Source organism: Podarcis bocagei, assembly GCF_964188305.1.
Source record: "Podarcis bocagei genome assembly, chromosome: 14".
NCBI classification, from domain to species: Eukaryota; Metazoa; Chordata; class Lepidosauria; order Squamata; family Lacertidae; genus Podarcis; species Podarcis bocagei.
In genome coordinates, this window is record NC_138139.1 from 3,659,944 (window position 1) to 3,677,985 (window position 18,042).

General features: G+C 43.2%; 1 protein-coding gene across 2 annotated transcripts in view; it reads right to left on the reverse strand.

The window, feature by feature from the left end:
• OTUD7A (OTU deubiquitinase 7A) overlaps positions 1-18,042 on the reverse strand; it is a 131,916-nt gene that overhangs the window by 92,542 nt on the left and 21,332 nt on the right. For both annotated transcript variants that reach the window (XM_081170546.1, XM_081170545.1), the window contains exon 2: positions 16,094-16,212. The gene's annotated coding sequence lies outside the window, so the exon portion shown is untranslated. The remainder of the gene's footprint in view (positions 1-16,093; positions 16,213-18,042) is intronic.

Sequence of the window (18,042 nt, forward strand, 5' to 3'; positions counted from 1 at the left end):
GAACATCTTCATGACATTCTCTTTCACCGTCACACACGCAGTAAAATCCAGACCCTCTTTCCATAGGTTCTCCCAATCCTCGAATTGTATAGCATGTCCTACATCACTAGCCCATCGAATCATTACTGTTTTAACTTCTTCATCTCCCAAATTCCAATCCAACAAAATCTTATACATTTTAGATATTGTCTTCACCTCATTGTTTATAATTTCCGTCTGAAATTTTGAATCCTTATCTGCATACCCTCTATCTTTGATCTCTTTTCTAAACATCTCATTAACTTGGAAGTGATGTAGCCAGTCATACACGTGCTCCTTAACCTGCTCGTATGGTTTTAATTTCCATTTCCCATCCTCTTTCGTTAGCAGTTGGCCATATGTTGCCCAGTCACTTCTCATATTAATTTTCTTAACACTCATCACTTCAAGAGGTGAGAGCCAATGCGGAGTTTTAGGTTCTAATATATTTTTGTACCTTTCCCATATTTCGATAAGTGGGCCTCTAAAGATATGATTTTCAAACCCCTTATGTATTTTCCTCTTGCCACACCACAGATAGGCATGCCAACCGAACCTGTTGTCGAAGCCCTCTAAATCGAGTAGCTCCTTATTCACTAGTTTGACCCAGTCTTTTATCCAGCAGAGGGATGCTGCCTCATAGTATAGTCTCAAATCTGGCAGAGCAAAGCCTCCCCTTTCCCTTCTGTCTGTCAGCAGTTTAAATTTTATTCGGGGGTTTTTGCCCTGCCAGATGAATCTTGATAACACTCTTTGCCATTCTTTAAACGCTCGGTTCCCCTTAATTATAGGAATGGTCTGGAATAAAAATAGTACCCTCGGTAAAACGTTCATCTTGATAACATTAATCCTTCCCCAAAGGGACAATCTCAATCCTCCCCACACTTCCAAATCTTTTCTTATTTCTTTCCACGCTGACTCATAGTTGTTTTTAAATAGATCTATGTTTTTGGGTGTAAGCCAGATTCCAAGATATTTTACTTTCTTGACCACCTCTATCTGTGACTGGTTTTGAATTATTTCTATTGCGCTTTGGTCCATATTCTTTACCATCATCTTTGTTTTCCTTTTATTTAATTTAAAGCCTGCTATTTCCCCAAATTGGTCTATTTCGTTTAGGATTTCTTCTATTGTAGTTATTGGGTCTTCCGTCATTATTACTAGGTCTTCTGCAAATGCTTTGGTCTTATAGGCACTGATGCAATTTCTGCTAATGCTTGTTTACACATAGGCCTAAAGTTCAACAGAACTACACGAACAACATGCAAGTACAGATAGCTCTGCCTGGACGTAGGTTAATAGACATCCAGATCTGAGGGAAAGCTCAAGGAGTGCCTCTCCCCATATGAACTGACCTAGATCCTGCAACCATCATCTGAGCCTCTTCTTCATGTGTCTCCACAAGAGGTCCAGAGGGTGGCAAGATGAGACAGGGCCTTTTCTGTGGTGGCCCCCCATTTGTGGAATGCTCCCCCCCCAAGGAGGCTTGCCTGGCCCCTCATTACATATCTGTAGGCGCCGGGTGAAAATGTTTCTCTATAACCAGGTGTTTGGCTGATTAAACATTCTATGGTCTTTTAAATGTGTTTATGGGAGAGAGGGCTACTGGATTGGTTGGTTGGTTTGGTATTTTGTGCTCTCATTTTGTATTTTTATGCTGTGAACCAAACTGTAATCTTCCAATTAAGGTCAGTATAAAAAAATTAATAAATAATAATAGTAATAAATAACTCATATCCTAATGCACGACTCTGTATATGCCGCAGTTCTACAGGAGAAAGCAGGGAGAAGGCAAAATGTGTTTTTAGGTCAAGGAGAATTAAAGATCTGCATGTGACACAGTCTGAGGAGGCAAGATGTTCAGCAGAAGGTCTTGCAGCAAGGATGGACGAGGCAGCCTTCAACTTTCAGCTCCCTGATGACATGGCCTTCCTTCTGTGACCTCATTCATTCATGCAGTACCAAGCAGCTGACCAATAGATAGTGTAAAATGGGAATGTCTGATAGCCAGAAATAGAACAAAATTGCTATTGATTTGAAAAATAAGCCTTGGGGGAGAGAATACATGTTCACATGCATGTACACACACACACACACACACACACACACACACACAAAAGCAATTGCGACAGGAGAGCTTTGGCTAAAGAAAAAACAAATCATTTACACATTACAGGTTATGTCAAATGTTGGAGTGCTGGGAGAAGTGTCTCTAAATTGGAAGGAAAACAAATGTGATTCTAAAGCACACACACAATCCTCAGGAGACCTAAAGGAACATGCCAGGAGATATAGAGAGTATTTTAGCCCTTATTCAGTAGTGCCAACGGAAGCCTAATCTGCAGTTTTAAAAAAGCCTCCCCCCCCAAAAAAAAGGTCCATACACAACGTATAGGAGTACAAATATGAGTATTCCTACTATTCTCATCTAGGCTTTCTTTGTGCGATTAAGTATTTTTTAAAATAATAATAGGCCAGGTAAGAATTGCTGACAGAGTAGATGAAATATTATAAATAGATTTGGGAATACATTTTAGTCAGTCTTAAAAATGGCAAGGATCTGATGATACCAGATACCATCAGTAACATGATATGTTGAAATTAGATAGAAAAAATGTTTTTTCAGACCAAAGTTCACAATTCAAAAAAGAACTCTTGCTAAACAAAGATAAAAAATTGTCTAAAATGTATAACCTGTTATTAGAATGGGAAACAAAACATGAGCTAGTTAAAGCCTCAATGACACACTGGGCAATAGATATAGGACACAAAATAGATTTTAACCTCTGGGAGAAACTTTGGAAAAGTGACTTGAAATTTACAGCATGTTGAGAGCCAGTGTGGGATAGTGGTTAAGAGCGGTAGTCTTGTAATCTGGGGAACCGGGTTTGCTTCCCCGCTCCTCCACCTGCAGCTGCTGGGTGACCTTGGGCCAGTCACACTTCTTTGAAGTCTCTCAGCCTCACAGAGTGTTTGTTGTGGGGGAGGAAGGGAAAGGAGAATGTTAGCCGCTTTGAGACTCCTGAAGGGGAGTGAAAGGCGGGATATCAAATCCAAACTCTTCTTCTTCTTCTCCTTTATCTCCTTGATCCTTGACTATCCCGGCTCATAACAGTGATCCAGGCAGGGCTGGGCAATGGGTTTTGTGGGGTGGTGAATGCTTCCCTCAGTGAGGGAGTCTTCCTGGATCCCCTTAAAGAAGCAATTATTAAACTGCTTCTTAAAAAATACCTTTGGACCCAGCCATTATGGTCAATTATCATCCAGTCTCAAATCTCCCATTCTTGGGCAAGGTGATTGATCAGCACACCTGGAGGATGTGGACCATTTGGATCCCTTCCAGTTGGGATTCAGGCCCCATCATGTGACTGAAACTGCCTTGGTCTCTGGCGGGCTAGGGACAGAGGTGAAAGCTGTTTCCCAGATCTGTTAGATCTTTCGGAGGCTTTTGACACCATCGACTGTGGTATCCTTCTGGACCATCTAGGGGGGTGGGAGTTGGGAGCACTGTTATGCAGTAGTTCCACTCCTTTTTTCTGGGCTGTGACAAGAAAATGGAGTTGGGGGTGAGTGTTCGGACCCCTGGGTGCTCACTTGTGGGGTGTCTCAGGGCTCTGTCCTCTCCCCCATGTTTTTAAGCATCTATATGAAGCTGTTGGGAGAAATAATAAGGGGGTTGGGCTGGGTGTTCACCAGTTTGCGGATGATACCCAGCTCTACCTCTCCTTTAAATTGGAACAAGTGAAGGTGATGAATGTCCTGTGTGAGTGTCTGGAGACTGTTGGAGGATGGATTAATGAACGAATTGAGGTTGAATGCCAACAAGACATAAGTACTGTTTCTGGGAGACAGGGGATGGGCAGTTGTGGAGGACTCCCTGGTCCTGAATGGGGTAACTGTGTCCCTGAAGGACCAGGTGCACAGACTGGGAGTCATTTTGGACTCACAGCTGTCCATTAAGGTGCATGTTAATTCTGTGTTCAGGGCGGCTGTCTACCAGCTTCATTTCGTATGCTGGCTGAGACCCTACCTGCCCGCAGACTGTCTTGCCAGAGTGGTAAATGCCCTGGTTCTCTCCCGCTTGAACTACTGCAATGTGCTCTACATGGGGCTACCTTTGAAGGTGACTCAGAAACTACAACTAATCCAGAATGTGGCAGTTAGACTGGTGACTGGGAATGGCAGCAGGATCATATAACACTGGTCTTGAAAGACCTATATTGGCTCCCAATACATTTCCAAGCACAATTCAAAGTGTTGGTGCTGACCTTTAAAGCCCCAAACAGCCTTGGCCCTGTATAACTGAAGGAGCATCTCCACCCCATCATTCAGAGCGGACACTCTGGCAGTTCCCTCACTGCAGGAAGTGAGGTTACAGGAAACCAGGAAGAGTGTCTTCTTGGTAGTGGCGCCCAAACTGTGGAACGCCCTCCCATTGGATGTCAAGAAGATAAGTAAACTATGCAACCTTTAGAAAACATCTGAAGGCAGCCTTGTATAGGGAAGTTTTTAATGTTTTATATTCTGGAAGCTGCCCAGGGTGGCTGGGGCAACCCAGTGAGATGGGTGGGGTACAAATAAAATAATTATTATTATTAATTATTATTAATCATATGAAAGCACAAGTAGGGGAAATTGTTTATGTGCATGTTCACTTTCCCAAAATTACAGACCAGTCAGAATGTTGGATATCTCTTCTAAAATATATGACTACAACAGCAGATATCCTACAATTATATTTTGTGTGAACAGCAAGCTGGATTTAGTAATTTCTAATCCACTACTGATCACTGCTATACTTTGTCCCATCTTGTTGGGAAAACTGTTGAAAACAATTAAATGATCTTTACAGTGTTTGTTGGGCTATCATAAGCTTTTGATTCAATAGACAGAAATTGTCTGTGGGCCAAATTGCATGCCATTGATATAGACCCTAGACTGCTCATGCTTCTTCAAATTACTACTGTTAAAATCAGTATAGACAGGAATGGTCCAATCTCAACTATGAAGAGAGTTAAACAGGAATGTGTTTGAGCATCCCTCCTTTTCAGTCTTTATTTTAATGATCAGGATAAATTGCTTGGTAAGTGAATGCATACCCACCTGCCATAGGAAAGAGAAAGGTCAGTATACTCCTATATGCAGATGATATGGTTATATTATCTCTGACCAGGTGTGGTTTGAAAAAGCAGATGGACTTGCTGACTAACTTTTGGGAGAAGAACAAATTAGCATTAATTTTACCAAAACAAAAGAGGTTGTATTTAGTAAGAAATCTCCCACATTTAAATAGTTAATTCTAATTATTCAATTGACTAAATCATTTTGTTTCTAGGGTTCCTTTTCACAGTTATTTCCTCTTGGAAGGCTGATCAGGATGCTTATCTCAGGAAAGCAAGATATCTTGTAGGAGCTGTTCTGAAGTTCTTCTTATACAAAGGGAAGGCAAATAGTTATGCCAGACCTTCAAATATTCATTAAGGTTATTCTTTCCATGTTATATGGTGTAAAGCTTTGGGGTCTCAGTCAATCATTAGTCCAGGAATTGAAGGATGTTCAACATTTATGTCTAATGATAGTATTGGTCCTCTTTGTTGGCATTCCTTCTGTGGGTTGGCTTTCTGTCCAGACTAGAATGCAAGTTTGATTCTTAAAACTTTTGTAACAGAATGCTAACTCTGTCATCTTCATGTCTAGTTTCTCTAGGTTATGGCATACCCATAAATTCTCAAAAGCAAGTTACTACTTTACATACAGTTGTCAGTGAACTTAATAGTGAGCTGATTATGATCTAATCAGTGTTTAAATTTCAGGTATAAATGTTTGGATATGAGAGAGCTTCTATGATTTATATGTTAACTAGTCATTCCTTGAGTTTTTCAGGCTGTATCCATGTATTAAGACAATCAAAAAGCAAACTATCTGTAGTTAATTACTTTGGCTCCACATAAAATTGGTTCTACAGGATTAAGAAAAGTTGTGGCCTCTGCCCTTCTAGATGGCTGTTTTATGAAATATCCTTTGAAGCAGTGTTTCTGTATGTTTTGTAAAGCATTCTCATGATCTGAGTTTAGCTGCAGAAAAAAAGTTACATGAAGTAAGTTTGTGTGCTTTTTGCTGTCAGATAGGAAAATTATATTACATTGCATGCTTCTCTAACTACATTGGCTACCAGCTGTTAGGATTCTTGCTCTGTGCTTGCAGTCATGGGATTGTTTGTCACATAGTGGGAAGTGACAGATACAGGATGTTTGGATTACTGTGTTTCCGTGATGTACGACTATTGTCCTTTGTTCTTTCTCTTTGCTGTCTGATGAGAAATAGGAAGGAGCTAAGTCAGAATGCTCCGAGTGTATTATACTGTATGTAAATAAAGTAGATTAGCCAAAATGCTGTGCTGCTGCATTTGTTATGCGAACCGCTAATACTCTGCAGGTTCCGTAAGTGTCTTATGCCTCTTGGCATCAGTCGCTGTGATGTTTGGGCTGGAGAAAGCTTTTGAAGCTCCCAAAGGATCGACCAGGAGGGAGAGAACATGCCAGTAGGGCATGTGTCTCTGCCAGGGTCCTACACACAAGTAGGACGATCCTAACACCAGCTAATTAAGAGCCAAATATGGGGCTCAACTCTGAATGTCTTTTTTCTTTGTTATAGCTTATAGCTAAGCAAAAAAATTTGTTACTACTAGTACTAAATATTTGCATGTTTCCCTATAAAAGCAATTCTTTGAACTTTCAAAAGCAATATGTCATACAGTGGTACCTCGGGTTAAGTACTTAATTCGTTCTGGAGGTCCGTTCTTAACCTGAAACTGTTCTTAAACTGAAGCACCACTTTAGCTAATGGGGCCTCCAGCTGCCCTGCACCGCCAGAGCATGATTTCTGTTCTCATCCTGTAATTCTGTTCTCATTCTGTAACCTGAAGCGTATGTAACCAGAGGTACCACAGTATAGTTATACAGTTTTGGTATTCATCCACAATCTGCCATTAAGCTTAGACAAGCTGCTGCCTTATATGGCAATGGGGTTGTAATTAAGAAACAGAAGGTATTTTATACTGTACACTTAAAGCACTATAGAAATTATAATAACAGCAACAACTTTAAATGGTTCTATCACATTGCAGAACGGCTATCATTGTAGTAATTGTCACACATAGAGGAGGTAAAAACAACAAATAGAATGCTTTTAACCTCTTATTAAGCAAAATGTAAATGATTTCCTCAGACTCCTGAGAAAAAAACACTTCTCTAACTACAAGATTATAATGAGCTAAAGGAAGAGGCACTAGAGAACTGACACTGACAGTATCATATGAAATTGGTAAGAGGTGTTTTTTCCTATACAGCGGTACCTCGAGTTGCAAACGCCTCAGGTTACAAACTTTGCTAACCTGGAAGAGTTACCTCGAGTTGAGAACTTTGCCCCAGGATGAGAACGGAAATCGTGTGCTGGTGGCGCATTAGCAAAAGCACGCCTCTAGTTAAGAACAGTTTCAGGTTAAGAACGGACCTCTGGAATGAATTAAGTTCGTAACTAGAGGTACCACTGTACAGTGGAACCTCAGGTTGCGGACGTAATCCGTGACGGAGGCACGTCCGCAACCCACAGCGTTCGCATCCTGAAGCGCTGCGTCTGTGCAGGCGCGATTTGGCGCTCATGCGCAAAGCACGATTTAGCGCTTCTGCGCATGCGCAAGCAGCAAAACCCAGAAGTAACCCGTTCCGGTACTTCCAGGTTTCCTGTGGTCCACAACCCGAAAACACGTAACCTAAAGCATCCGTAACATGAGGTATGACTGTATATCCTTAGTATACTGTACAATATAATTGGCAAAGCAGGACTATTGAAGGTAGACACCAAGACAGACTGCAGTTCGGCATCAGAACTATTGCAGCAACTAAATGTAGTAGTGATATGGTAATGGTTAAGCTTATTTCACTTCTAGATTTCAAGAACCAATTCAACTGACAAATATTTATTCATCATTCATAAGCTTTGTTACCGTGGGCAATAGATGTGCCATTATCTTGGTAACATTTTTTGCCGGCTTTGGTACACTTAATTTCCAACCAAAAGATAAACAGATTTTTTCTCTCTCTGTGTGCACAAGTCTAACACTTATAACCCAGGGGGCAGGGGATGGTTAGGACACCTGAAATAAAAGATAGTATTGGGGAAGAAAATGATGCGTTACTAATACACATGAGGTCAATATTTTGGTTTCCTAATGTAGTTATTTTATTTATCTTGGCATACATAAAAAACAGGATATTGAGTTCAGGGCCTGAAATTGCTTGTGGTTTTGGATCTGTTGAATACTAGGAGCTGGGGATGGTGGAGAGCACTCATCTGAATGTTGGACACGGGCTACAAGCTTGTATCCTTACTTCATTTGTTCTCCCACTGTGCCCACTATTATTGTAGGTCATTTCTTGGCACTATTCCAGAAGAAGAAACCAAACCCATTTCATCAGTACTGAAGCTTTTACTTACAGTACGCTCAACTCACTGAGATACTGCTGAGGTCATAAAACCTTTTCCTAAGGAAATTTATTTATCACATATCAGAGTCATAGTTCAATTCAGCTTCACTCCCTTTTTAAAAGAAAAAAATCTTATCAGAAATGAACACATCTTTTCTAAAAGTAAGTTTTTGTTAGATGAACATCAAGCTAGATAATGAAGGAAGAGGTTAGCACAGAGTTATAAGAGTTAATGTGACATTTTCTACAATCACTACCAAGATTTGTATGGCATATGACAGCTTTTCAAAGACACAGCCCTGCCTCTGGTAATCTCTTCTTGAGAAACGTAAGCCTGCAAAGCTTAAAATCTAATTCTGATGTATGCTAGTTGTCCTTCAGTTTGAAGGTTATATATATATTCCCCTCTGTTCACCATGTAACTTAACAAATAATTTTAAGTGGAATAAGCATTTTTTTGACTGTATACAGAAAAACAAGGTCTTACACAATTAGTCCCTTGAGATTTGTGTGAATTGACATGATAGCATATATAGTCTTAAAGAAACAAACCATTATTGCCAAACTTTTCAATACAAAACATTTTTGCTAATAACTCTTGACATTCCATATCTTTCTGCTCCTTCCTTTTGCTTTGCAAGCCACTACCTCTCTCAATTCCTCTTCTAAAAAAACTATAGCACAATGAAGATTTTTTAAAAAATATCAGATATACATTTGGACACAAACGACCAGTATAATGGTTACTTGATGTTGAAAACAAAATGCTGTAAATGCATTTTTTACAAGTAAGGGATACAAAAAGCAAGCTAATCACCCAAATACCATAGTAATGCAATTTATTTTTCAGTCTTATGCATATCTAAAATGTGTCACCGATTTCTACAATTTGATGTTGCTGCCGTGTAAATATTTTTCCAGACTTGCAACCTTGTGCGATCAAGTAAACAGTCATGAGATTCAAGTATAAGACCAAACTGGAAGGCAATGGGTAGCCTCAGATGTGGTTTCATTAGTGAATGGGAAAAAAATCCCAGTTAATATGCCAAGAAAACGAAGAAAAGTGGCATTATATAAACAGACAAAGGAAAGGATGCAGCTGCAATGTGTGTTATCAAGAAAGAGCCTCCTGGGTGCGGAAGATAAAAACTGGGTTAGAGAGCTTGATTTGCTGGGACCGTCCACTCTATAAGCAATTGTCTCAGTTGTCTAGAGCAGGAGTCTGCAACCTTTTCAGAACTGGGAACCACTTTTCATTCCACCAGGCAACATGGGACCTATTTTCACCCTTTTCTGGCCTTGAATTACTCTCTCTTTCAGAAACAAGAAGACCCTTGATGGATTAACAGCAGAGATTTATCTAGACCAGCATCCTGCTTCCCACAGGGACCAATGTCTGAGTAGCCAACCCCCCCCCCCCGAGCTTGGAGGCAAAGATCCTTTCCTTCTCCCCAGCAAGTAGAACTGTGTGGCTTACAGTTTCTGAAGGTGGAGGTTCTACGTAGTCATCATGCCTATGCTGATTATTTTGCTTTTTGCTTCTACTGCAAGTGAGGGGAGGGTAATTCCAGTTCCTTCACAGCTATCCACTGTGGAAGCGGGTATTGGAACCACCTGATAGATCTGGAAAGCTTCAAAATAAAAGTGTGTAGGGACCAGTGGCGTAGCGTGGGGGTTGCAGGGGGGGGCCCGGCCGCACCGGGCGCAACATCTGGGGGGGCGCGCTCGCACTTGCAGCTCTCTGCTCCTACTAAAATCCACGGGTTAGGGGGCGCAAATTACTTGCCTTGCCCCGGGTGCTGACAACCCACGCTACGCCACTGGTAGGGACAACTCTCATTTGTGCAGGGGTTGCTTTCTGGGTCATGAAGCATGTTAGTGGCACACACAGAAGCCCACCCCATGAGGCCCCCATTGTGCCCTCTTCCGGATCCAAAAACAGCCTGCACATACACAGCTCACATGTTCTCTGAACACACACAAAATGGGGGTTGTTTGTATGAGGAAGGCTCCAACCTCCAACCAGGACATCGTGTACAGAATAAATGATGAAACCCTGGCCTTTTGAGCTTGTAAAACAAACTTGTTGAGGATTGAATGCCACCCACTGATCTTTTTGTGGGGTGGGGGGACAATATATGAAGGGCCTGGAATATTAAATTGAAAAAGGTAAGACAGATTCCTCCAGATTTCTCAGACTCTGAGTCCTGAGCTTTATCCCCAAGGTCATGCTGAAAAACAATTGGGCCTGGGGTCTGAGTGATTTAGATTTATCATAATTAATTTGAAGGCCAGATATTTCTGCATGTCCTTGAGGAGACTCACTACAGCAGCAATAAGGAAGACAGCGATGTTGTCTGCGAAGAGACTTAAGGGGTGGGGGTTACAATAAAAATAATAATTTATTATTTATACCCCACCTGTAATGGGTTTAGGGGTTGCTCGTGCGTAAGTTGCCGCCACTCCTGGCTAGGTTACCTGGTTGAACCCTTTCTGACTGAACAGCCTCTAGCATCGTGACTGTCTCAGTCACTGGCAGAATCCGTCAGTGGGCGTTTCTTGAACTTCTTCCAGCACAAAAGTTCTTTGATGCCTAGTCTCCGCCTAGTCTCCCTGCGCGGAAGCCTTCTGCGCAGGGAGGGTGTGGGCAGCGGAGGACCCGTACTCTCTCCGCTGGTCTCCGGTGAGGAGTCTTGGAGCCTCCTCTCCGATTCCCCCATCTGCCCCCCTTCTCCACTGGTGTTACGCTGATTTCCTTCCCCAGCAAATGGTCTGCCCCTCTCCCTACTGGGACCCTCTCCGGCATCCCTCTGGAGCCTTCCCTCCGCCTCTAGCTCCGATGGCAGTTCCCTGACACCGCCCATCTGGCTGGGTTTCCCCGGCCACTCCGGGCGGCTCCCAACAGAGTATTAAAAACACAATAAAACATCAAGCATTAAAAACTTCCATAAGCAGGGCTGCCTTCAGATGTCTTATAAAAGTCAGATAGTTGTTTATTTCCTTGACATCTGGTTGGAGGGCATTCCACAAGGCAGGTGCCACCACGAGAAGGCCCTCTGCCTGGTTCTCTGTAACTTTGCTTCTCGCAGTGAGGAAACTGCTAAAAGGCCCTTGGAGCTGGACCTCCGTGTCCGTGTCAGTGGTACCTGGGGTTAAGTACTTAAATCGTTCCGGAGGTCTGTTCTTAACCTGAAACCTGAAGCACCACTTTAGCTAATGGGGCCTCCTGCTGCTGCCGCGCCGCCACTGCACAATTTCTGTTCTCATCCTGAAGCAAAGTTCTTAACCTGAGGTACTATTTCTGGGTTAGCAGAGTCTGTAACCTGAAGCGTCTGTAACCTGAAGCGTCTGTAACCCGAGGTACCACTGTACTGGGCTGAGGCCATTTAGGGCTTTAAAGGTCAGCACCAACACCTGAAACCAGTTTAAATTTAAAATGGTGAGGGCGAATTTAGAATTTCCGATCAGGCAATGTTTTGAGAAATCCTGGCATGCCACAATGGCATGCCCAGCAGCCTGCAATGGCGGCTGGCACCTCCCAAGCCTAAATGTTCAGGTGAGTATGAGGGGAGGCAGAAACACCGCATTTCCATGTGGCTGCCCACGACAAATGCAAACAGCACCAGCCTGAGGAATCTCCAGAGCGGAGGGCAGCTAGTGGCGCGTCCAGAGGCTGAACAGTGACTCCTGGTAGCTGCTGCTTGTGCAGCAGGCAAGAGATCATTAAGGCAAGCCACAGCTGGCAGTTCTGCAGAGGCCAGCAGCTCTCCAGTGCCCTGCCATGTGGCACCTTGGCTGATGCACTCTGCCCGGAGCAGCGCCGCCCATCCGGCATCAACAGGAAGAGGCAGAACCGGCACATGGTGACACTAATCATCTCCATAGCCAGTAACTGCCTTCTTCCTCCCCGCCTCCTCTCCGACATTGTCATATACCACCCTATCATGAACCTAGACAACATCTTAAAAAGCAGGGACATCACCTTGACAACAAAGGTCCGTATAGTTAAAGCTATGGTTTTCCCAGTAGTGATGTATGGAAGTGAGAGCTGGACCATAAAGAAGGCTGATCGCCGAAGAATGGATGCTTTTGAATTATGGTGCTGGAGGAGACTCTTGAGAGTCCCCTGGACTGCAAGAAGATCAAACCTCTCCATTCTTAAGGAAATCAGCCCTGAGTGCTCACTGGAAGGAAAGATCGTGAAGCTGAGACTCCAATACTTTGGCCACCTCATGAGAAGAGAAGACTCCCTGGAAAAGACCCTGATGCTGGGAAAGATTGAGGGCACAAGGAGAAGGGGACAACAGAGGACGAGATGGCTGGACAAGTGTTCTCGAAGCTACCAGCATGAGTTTGACCAAACTGCGGGAGGCAGTGGAAGACAGAAGTGCCTGGCATGCTCTGGTCCAGGGGGTCACGAAGAGTCAGACACGACTAAACGACTAAACAACAACAACATCATGAAGTTTAGCTGGTAGTACAGTGGTACCTCGGGTTAAGAACTTAATTTGTTCTGGAGGTCCGTTCTTAACCTGAAACTGTTCTTAACCTGAAGCACCACTTTAGCTAATGGGGCCTCCCGCTGCTGCTGAGCAATTTCTGTTCTCATCCTGAAGCAAAGTTCTTAATCCAAGGTACTATTTCTGGGTTAGCGGAGTCTGTGACCTGAAGCGTCTGTAACCTGAAGCGTATGTAATCCAAGGTACCACTGTATATTACATTGTTGGAAAGCAGGTACAGTGGTACCTTAGTTCTTGAACTTAATCCATTCCAGGAGTCCATTGGACTCCCGAAATGGTTCAAAAACCAAGGTGCGGCTTCCGATTGGCTGGAAGAGCTTACTTCACTCAATCAGAAGCTGTGGAGGCCGCGGCAAACATTTGGCTTCTGAAAAACGTTCGCAAATTCGAACACTCACTTCCGGGTTTGCAGCGTTTGGGAGCCAAAACGTCCAAGTACCAAGGCATTCGAGAACCAAGGTACGACTATCACCCAGTCCTAGTGCCTGGTGAATTTCGAACACTCTTATTAACCTATACCTAACTCTTATTAACCCATACCTTACTTACCTTATTAAAGCTATCCCAAGAGACACAGCACGGCTTGTATGCCATTAATTTTGCTCCAGAGCAAAGTTACTACTACTATCCCAAATGCTTATTGTCCTTCAGCCGGGAACTATGAGCAACCTCAAGTGGCATTCTGCTATGTTCTCTTCCAGATCTGTCCTGTAGTAGACGATTTTTGGGTCTGACCCCATTTGCCTTTTTTTCCTCTTCACTGGGTGGGTAAATGCTTGAGTTACGATTCTCTAGCTGATGAGTCTGAATTCATTCCGGAGGTCTGCTCTTAACCTGAAACTGTTCTTAACCTGAAGCACCACTTTAGCTAATGGGGCCTCCTGCTGCTGCCACACTGCCAGAGCACGATCCTGAAGCAAAGTTCTTAACCTGAAGCACTATTTCTGGGTTAGCGGAGTCTGTAACCTGAAGCGTATGTAACCTGAAGCGTATGTAACCCGAGGTACCACTGTATAAGATGATGCTTATATGTGGGTCCATTATGTAGTTGCACACAAGTGTCTGGAATGCTAGTATATTGTGTGGAGTGGTCCAAGCTCACTTTGCATTGTGGCTAATATTCTTGCAGTCCTGCTGTTCAAGTGTCTCCTCTTCATGAGTTCAGAGGATAAAGATGTTATCATATTTCAGATACAGGAGAGGCTTTTGAGGACAGGAGACAAGAAAGCATTGTTCTAGGTCAACCATGAAGGCATTGGCATACTGTGGAGTCAGGCCCGTGCCTGTAGGAGGGTCACTGACTGGAAGATGCAAGTTGTCCCAAAACTGAAGTAATTGAGGATAAGTACGAAGTGACCGTGTTTGGTGGCTAGATGTACTATGGCCCCATCAGGGATTATATTTCTGATGGCTTGTAGCCAATTTTAAAGAGATATACATTGACAGGGCAGATCAGCATTACGCCAGCCAATCTCTTCAGTTCATTTAATTTCATTCTGGCCAATAAGAGAAAGACTATTTCAGATTAATCTTATGGAGTTTTAAAATGAAAATGATATGCAAGGGAAATGATATTCATCATAAGGACATAAACTGCTGCCTTATACCAGGTTGGACAATTGAACTAACTCAGGATTGTCTGTTCTGACTAGCAGCTCTCTGGAGGTGCTGAGGCTTGAACCTGAGCCATTGGGCTTGCATGGATGAGCCAAGGCCTTCTCTTCCCTTTAGCCAAGCATGTGCAGAAAGGATCAGAATTACAGGGGCAGATCTAGGAGCAGGAAGCTGGAGGTAGTTTTTAAAAGTAAAATACAACAGTCCCTGAGCAAATTGAACCTACAGACAAACTGTGGAGCCATTTGTAGAATTACATTGTCTCCTGGAGCACAGCAGTTTCTGGAATACTGCATCAATAGTAATTTGCTTTAGTACATGAGGGGAAAAGCAGTCTTGGACAATCAATCAAACAGCACACACTTACAGGAATGGCAAAAAAACAACAACCAGAAGTGAACACCACATGCTTAGTCATCAAAAGAAAATCAATGTATACAAAGGAACATTTAAGGGCCATTCTCTAGAATCTGTCCTACCCCAGAAAATTATGGCGTTCAACTGCACAGTGTAAATTCTAGGAGCTCAATACAACTACAAGCCAGAGAGAAAGGAAGGCGGGGGAAATATTAACAAAATGTCATCTTCTAAATTGCCACATTTTCAAGTTCAGTGAAGAGTCTACAATTCACAGGAACCCAACAGAGAACATAAGCCTGCAATACTCTTAACAGTACAATTCATTCCTGGTTTTATTATACACTGCTCATAGCTTTAAGTCAAAGGGGAATCTCTGGTGAACAACTGCTGAACGAGCATCAAGCCTTTCCTGGATATTAGTGTTCATTTTCTCCATCTTGGCCTTGATAGAGCTGGCCTTTGTAGAGTGAGGTAGTTGTGAAAGTACAAGGTGGGTAACTGTAGGGGAGCCTGAAGAGTTGTTAGTTGTAGTAGATTCCTGCTAAACTATCACTTTCAAAACCTGTCTATAAATACAATTATAGAGGGCAGGCAGTAAACAGAGGCACACTTATCTGATACATATGTCAATGGAAGCTTTGCAAACCACAGGTGAAAGTGATCTTCAATACATATATCCCCTACTGATACAGGTTGTTAGGAATGAAGCCTATCTCTAAAGGCACGAATTGCTGTTATCACTACTGCTAGTTTCTTTCAGTGGTTGGCTAAAGGCCAACCAGTTAGTGCTCCCAAATAGCTCTGTGCATACTACTGGCAATCTGTAAAGATTACGGTAAATTTTGGACTCAGCTACATTAGTAAAGAAAAGGTGTTTTATTTGCATTACCACACTGTGACACCAGGTAGCGCTGTGGAGTTCCATCTTTCACCAACACTTGAAGCTTTACAACATGTTTTCCTGAAACAATTTTTGATGTGTCTAGATCCAGCTTTTGTTTGATTTTATTATTTGCATTTAAAATGTCAGATACACTAATATACAAGCAATGGTACACAATGAGTAAAATTATAATAACTGAGTTCATCACTTACGGAAATGGATTGTGGAGGAAAAGTCACTGAATAACTACAGCTATCCATCTGAGATCTGCACAAGAACAAGCCGGCTTTCACACGCTGCTCACAGAATCTGAAGATGTCAAAGCCCTTTCCTGTAAGAGAAGCATTTAAGAGAAGTACTTACTTTTTATGCAGTCTTCAGTAATATAGAAGCAGAGTTATATTTCCCAGCACAGTAAGAATGCTCAGACAATCCTGTTTTTAAGGTCTACTAAGGCTATGTTATTGGTATGAAAAACAATGTTTAATGCAAATCCTAATACCCTTTCTATTTCAACCAGTGTGTTCTCTCTACACACTGAGCTGAACTCAACCCCACAACATTCTCTTTTCTGCCACTTACAGCTTAATACAGGCATTCCCAACCTTCAGTCCTCCAGATGCTTTGGACTACAATTCCCATCATCCCTGACCACTGGTCCTGTTAGCTAGGAATCATGGGAGTTGTAGGCCAAAACATCTGGAGGGCCGCAGGTTGGGAATGCCTGGTTAATAAGACAAAAAGCAGTCCTAACAACAGAATTTAAAAATCAGTTTTCTGCTAGTTATACACACAAAAAGGGGAACACTATGCACAAGAAACACAATCAACCCCTCTTCCTTTCCATCTGGCAATTTGCATCACATTCCCACTTAGTCTCTATTAATGTATTAATGTATGTATTTCTAAGAAGTATATCCTATCTCTCCAGCACACTGGTCACCTATGCAACTGCTAATCAATGAAAATGCACAACAATAGTGTAGTTCAATAGCTTATAGTATTAAAATTCCAGTATTCAGAATAGGGCTGGCTGATATCTGTTTTCCAACATCATAATAGACCACCAGCTAAACTTCGCGATATGGCGGTATATTAAGATGTCGGAAAGGAAGCGGGGAGGAAGAAGGCAGTTGCTGGCCAAAGAAACCATTAGCATCACTGTGCGCAGCTTCTGCCTATTCCTGTCAAGCCAGGCAGGCAAATCCGCAGCCTCCTCCAGCGCCCAGCGCACGGAAGGAGCCCAGCCCCGCCAGGCACAGGGCAAAGACTCCTCCTCCTCCTCCTCCAGCGTTTGCCTGTCCGGGCTAAGGGACTGAAGCAGGTGACACAGGTGGCTGGTTTCTTTAAACTGCTCTGCTGAGGGGTGTGGGCAGCCGCACGCACCTCAGTGGAGCAGTTTAACGAAGCCCCCACGAGCCAATGGGGGGGCTTGATTGGCTGAGAAGCAGGTGGTTCAAGGAAGCCCACTTCTCAGCTGACCAAGCCCCCTGCCTCCAGCTCCTCGGAGAAGTCAGAGTGGGGGCTTTGCTAAAGTCGCACGCCCCTCAGTGGAAAAGTTTAAAGAAGGGAGGAACAAGCTGCATCGGCTCCAGTGCCTCCCCATGGCAGCGTGCTCCTCCCTCTGCGGTATGAGGGCAGAGCGCTGTGGCGATGGCAGAGGGACTTAGGAGAGGCGGCTGCTTCAGCCGCAATATAGCGCTGGGTGAAGCAGCCCCCAGGCTCTGGCCCTCATACCGGTCCAGGGCGATGTATCGATATATCACCCAGGTCTACCAAAGAATATAACAAGTACTGTAGCAGAAATTCATAAAACTGCTGCAATTCCTTCAAAAACCCCAAAGGCCTTTTAAATAAGGTTGCTTTACCACTTTTCTAAAATCAAGAATGAGCAAGTGACCTCCAAGTAACACACTACAGAAAAGACCTCAGACATAAATAATATTCAACATCTGAAAACAGGCATAAAGAGCAAAATTTCATCTGAAGAGCATGAGAGGCGCGTGTGAGAGGTCTGGGGTACTGCCCCCACTTCCAAGAGTCACACTAACAAGGTACAGTAGCCTAGCACAGAAGGCTTTATCACAAAGTGAGGAAAAAGTTGAAAAGCAGCTTAGAAAGATCAATGGACGTGTCTCCCATACATCCTAAACTCCAGTTC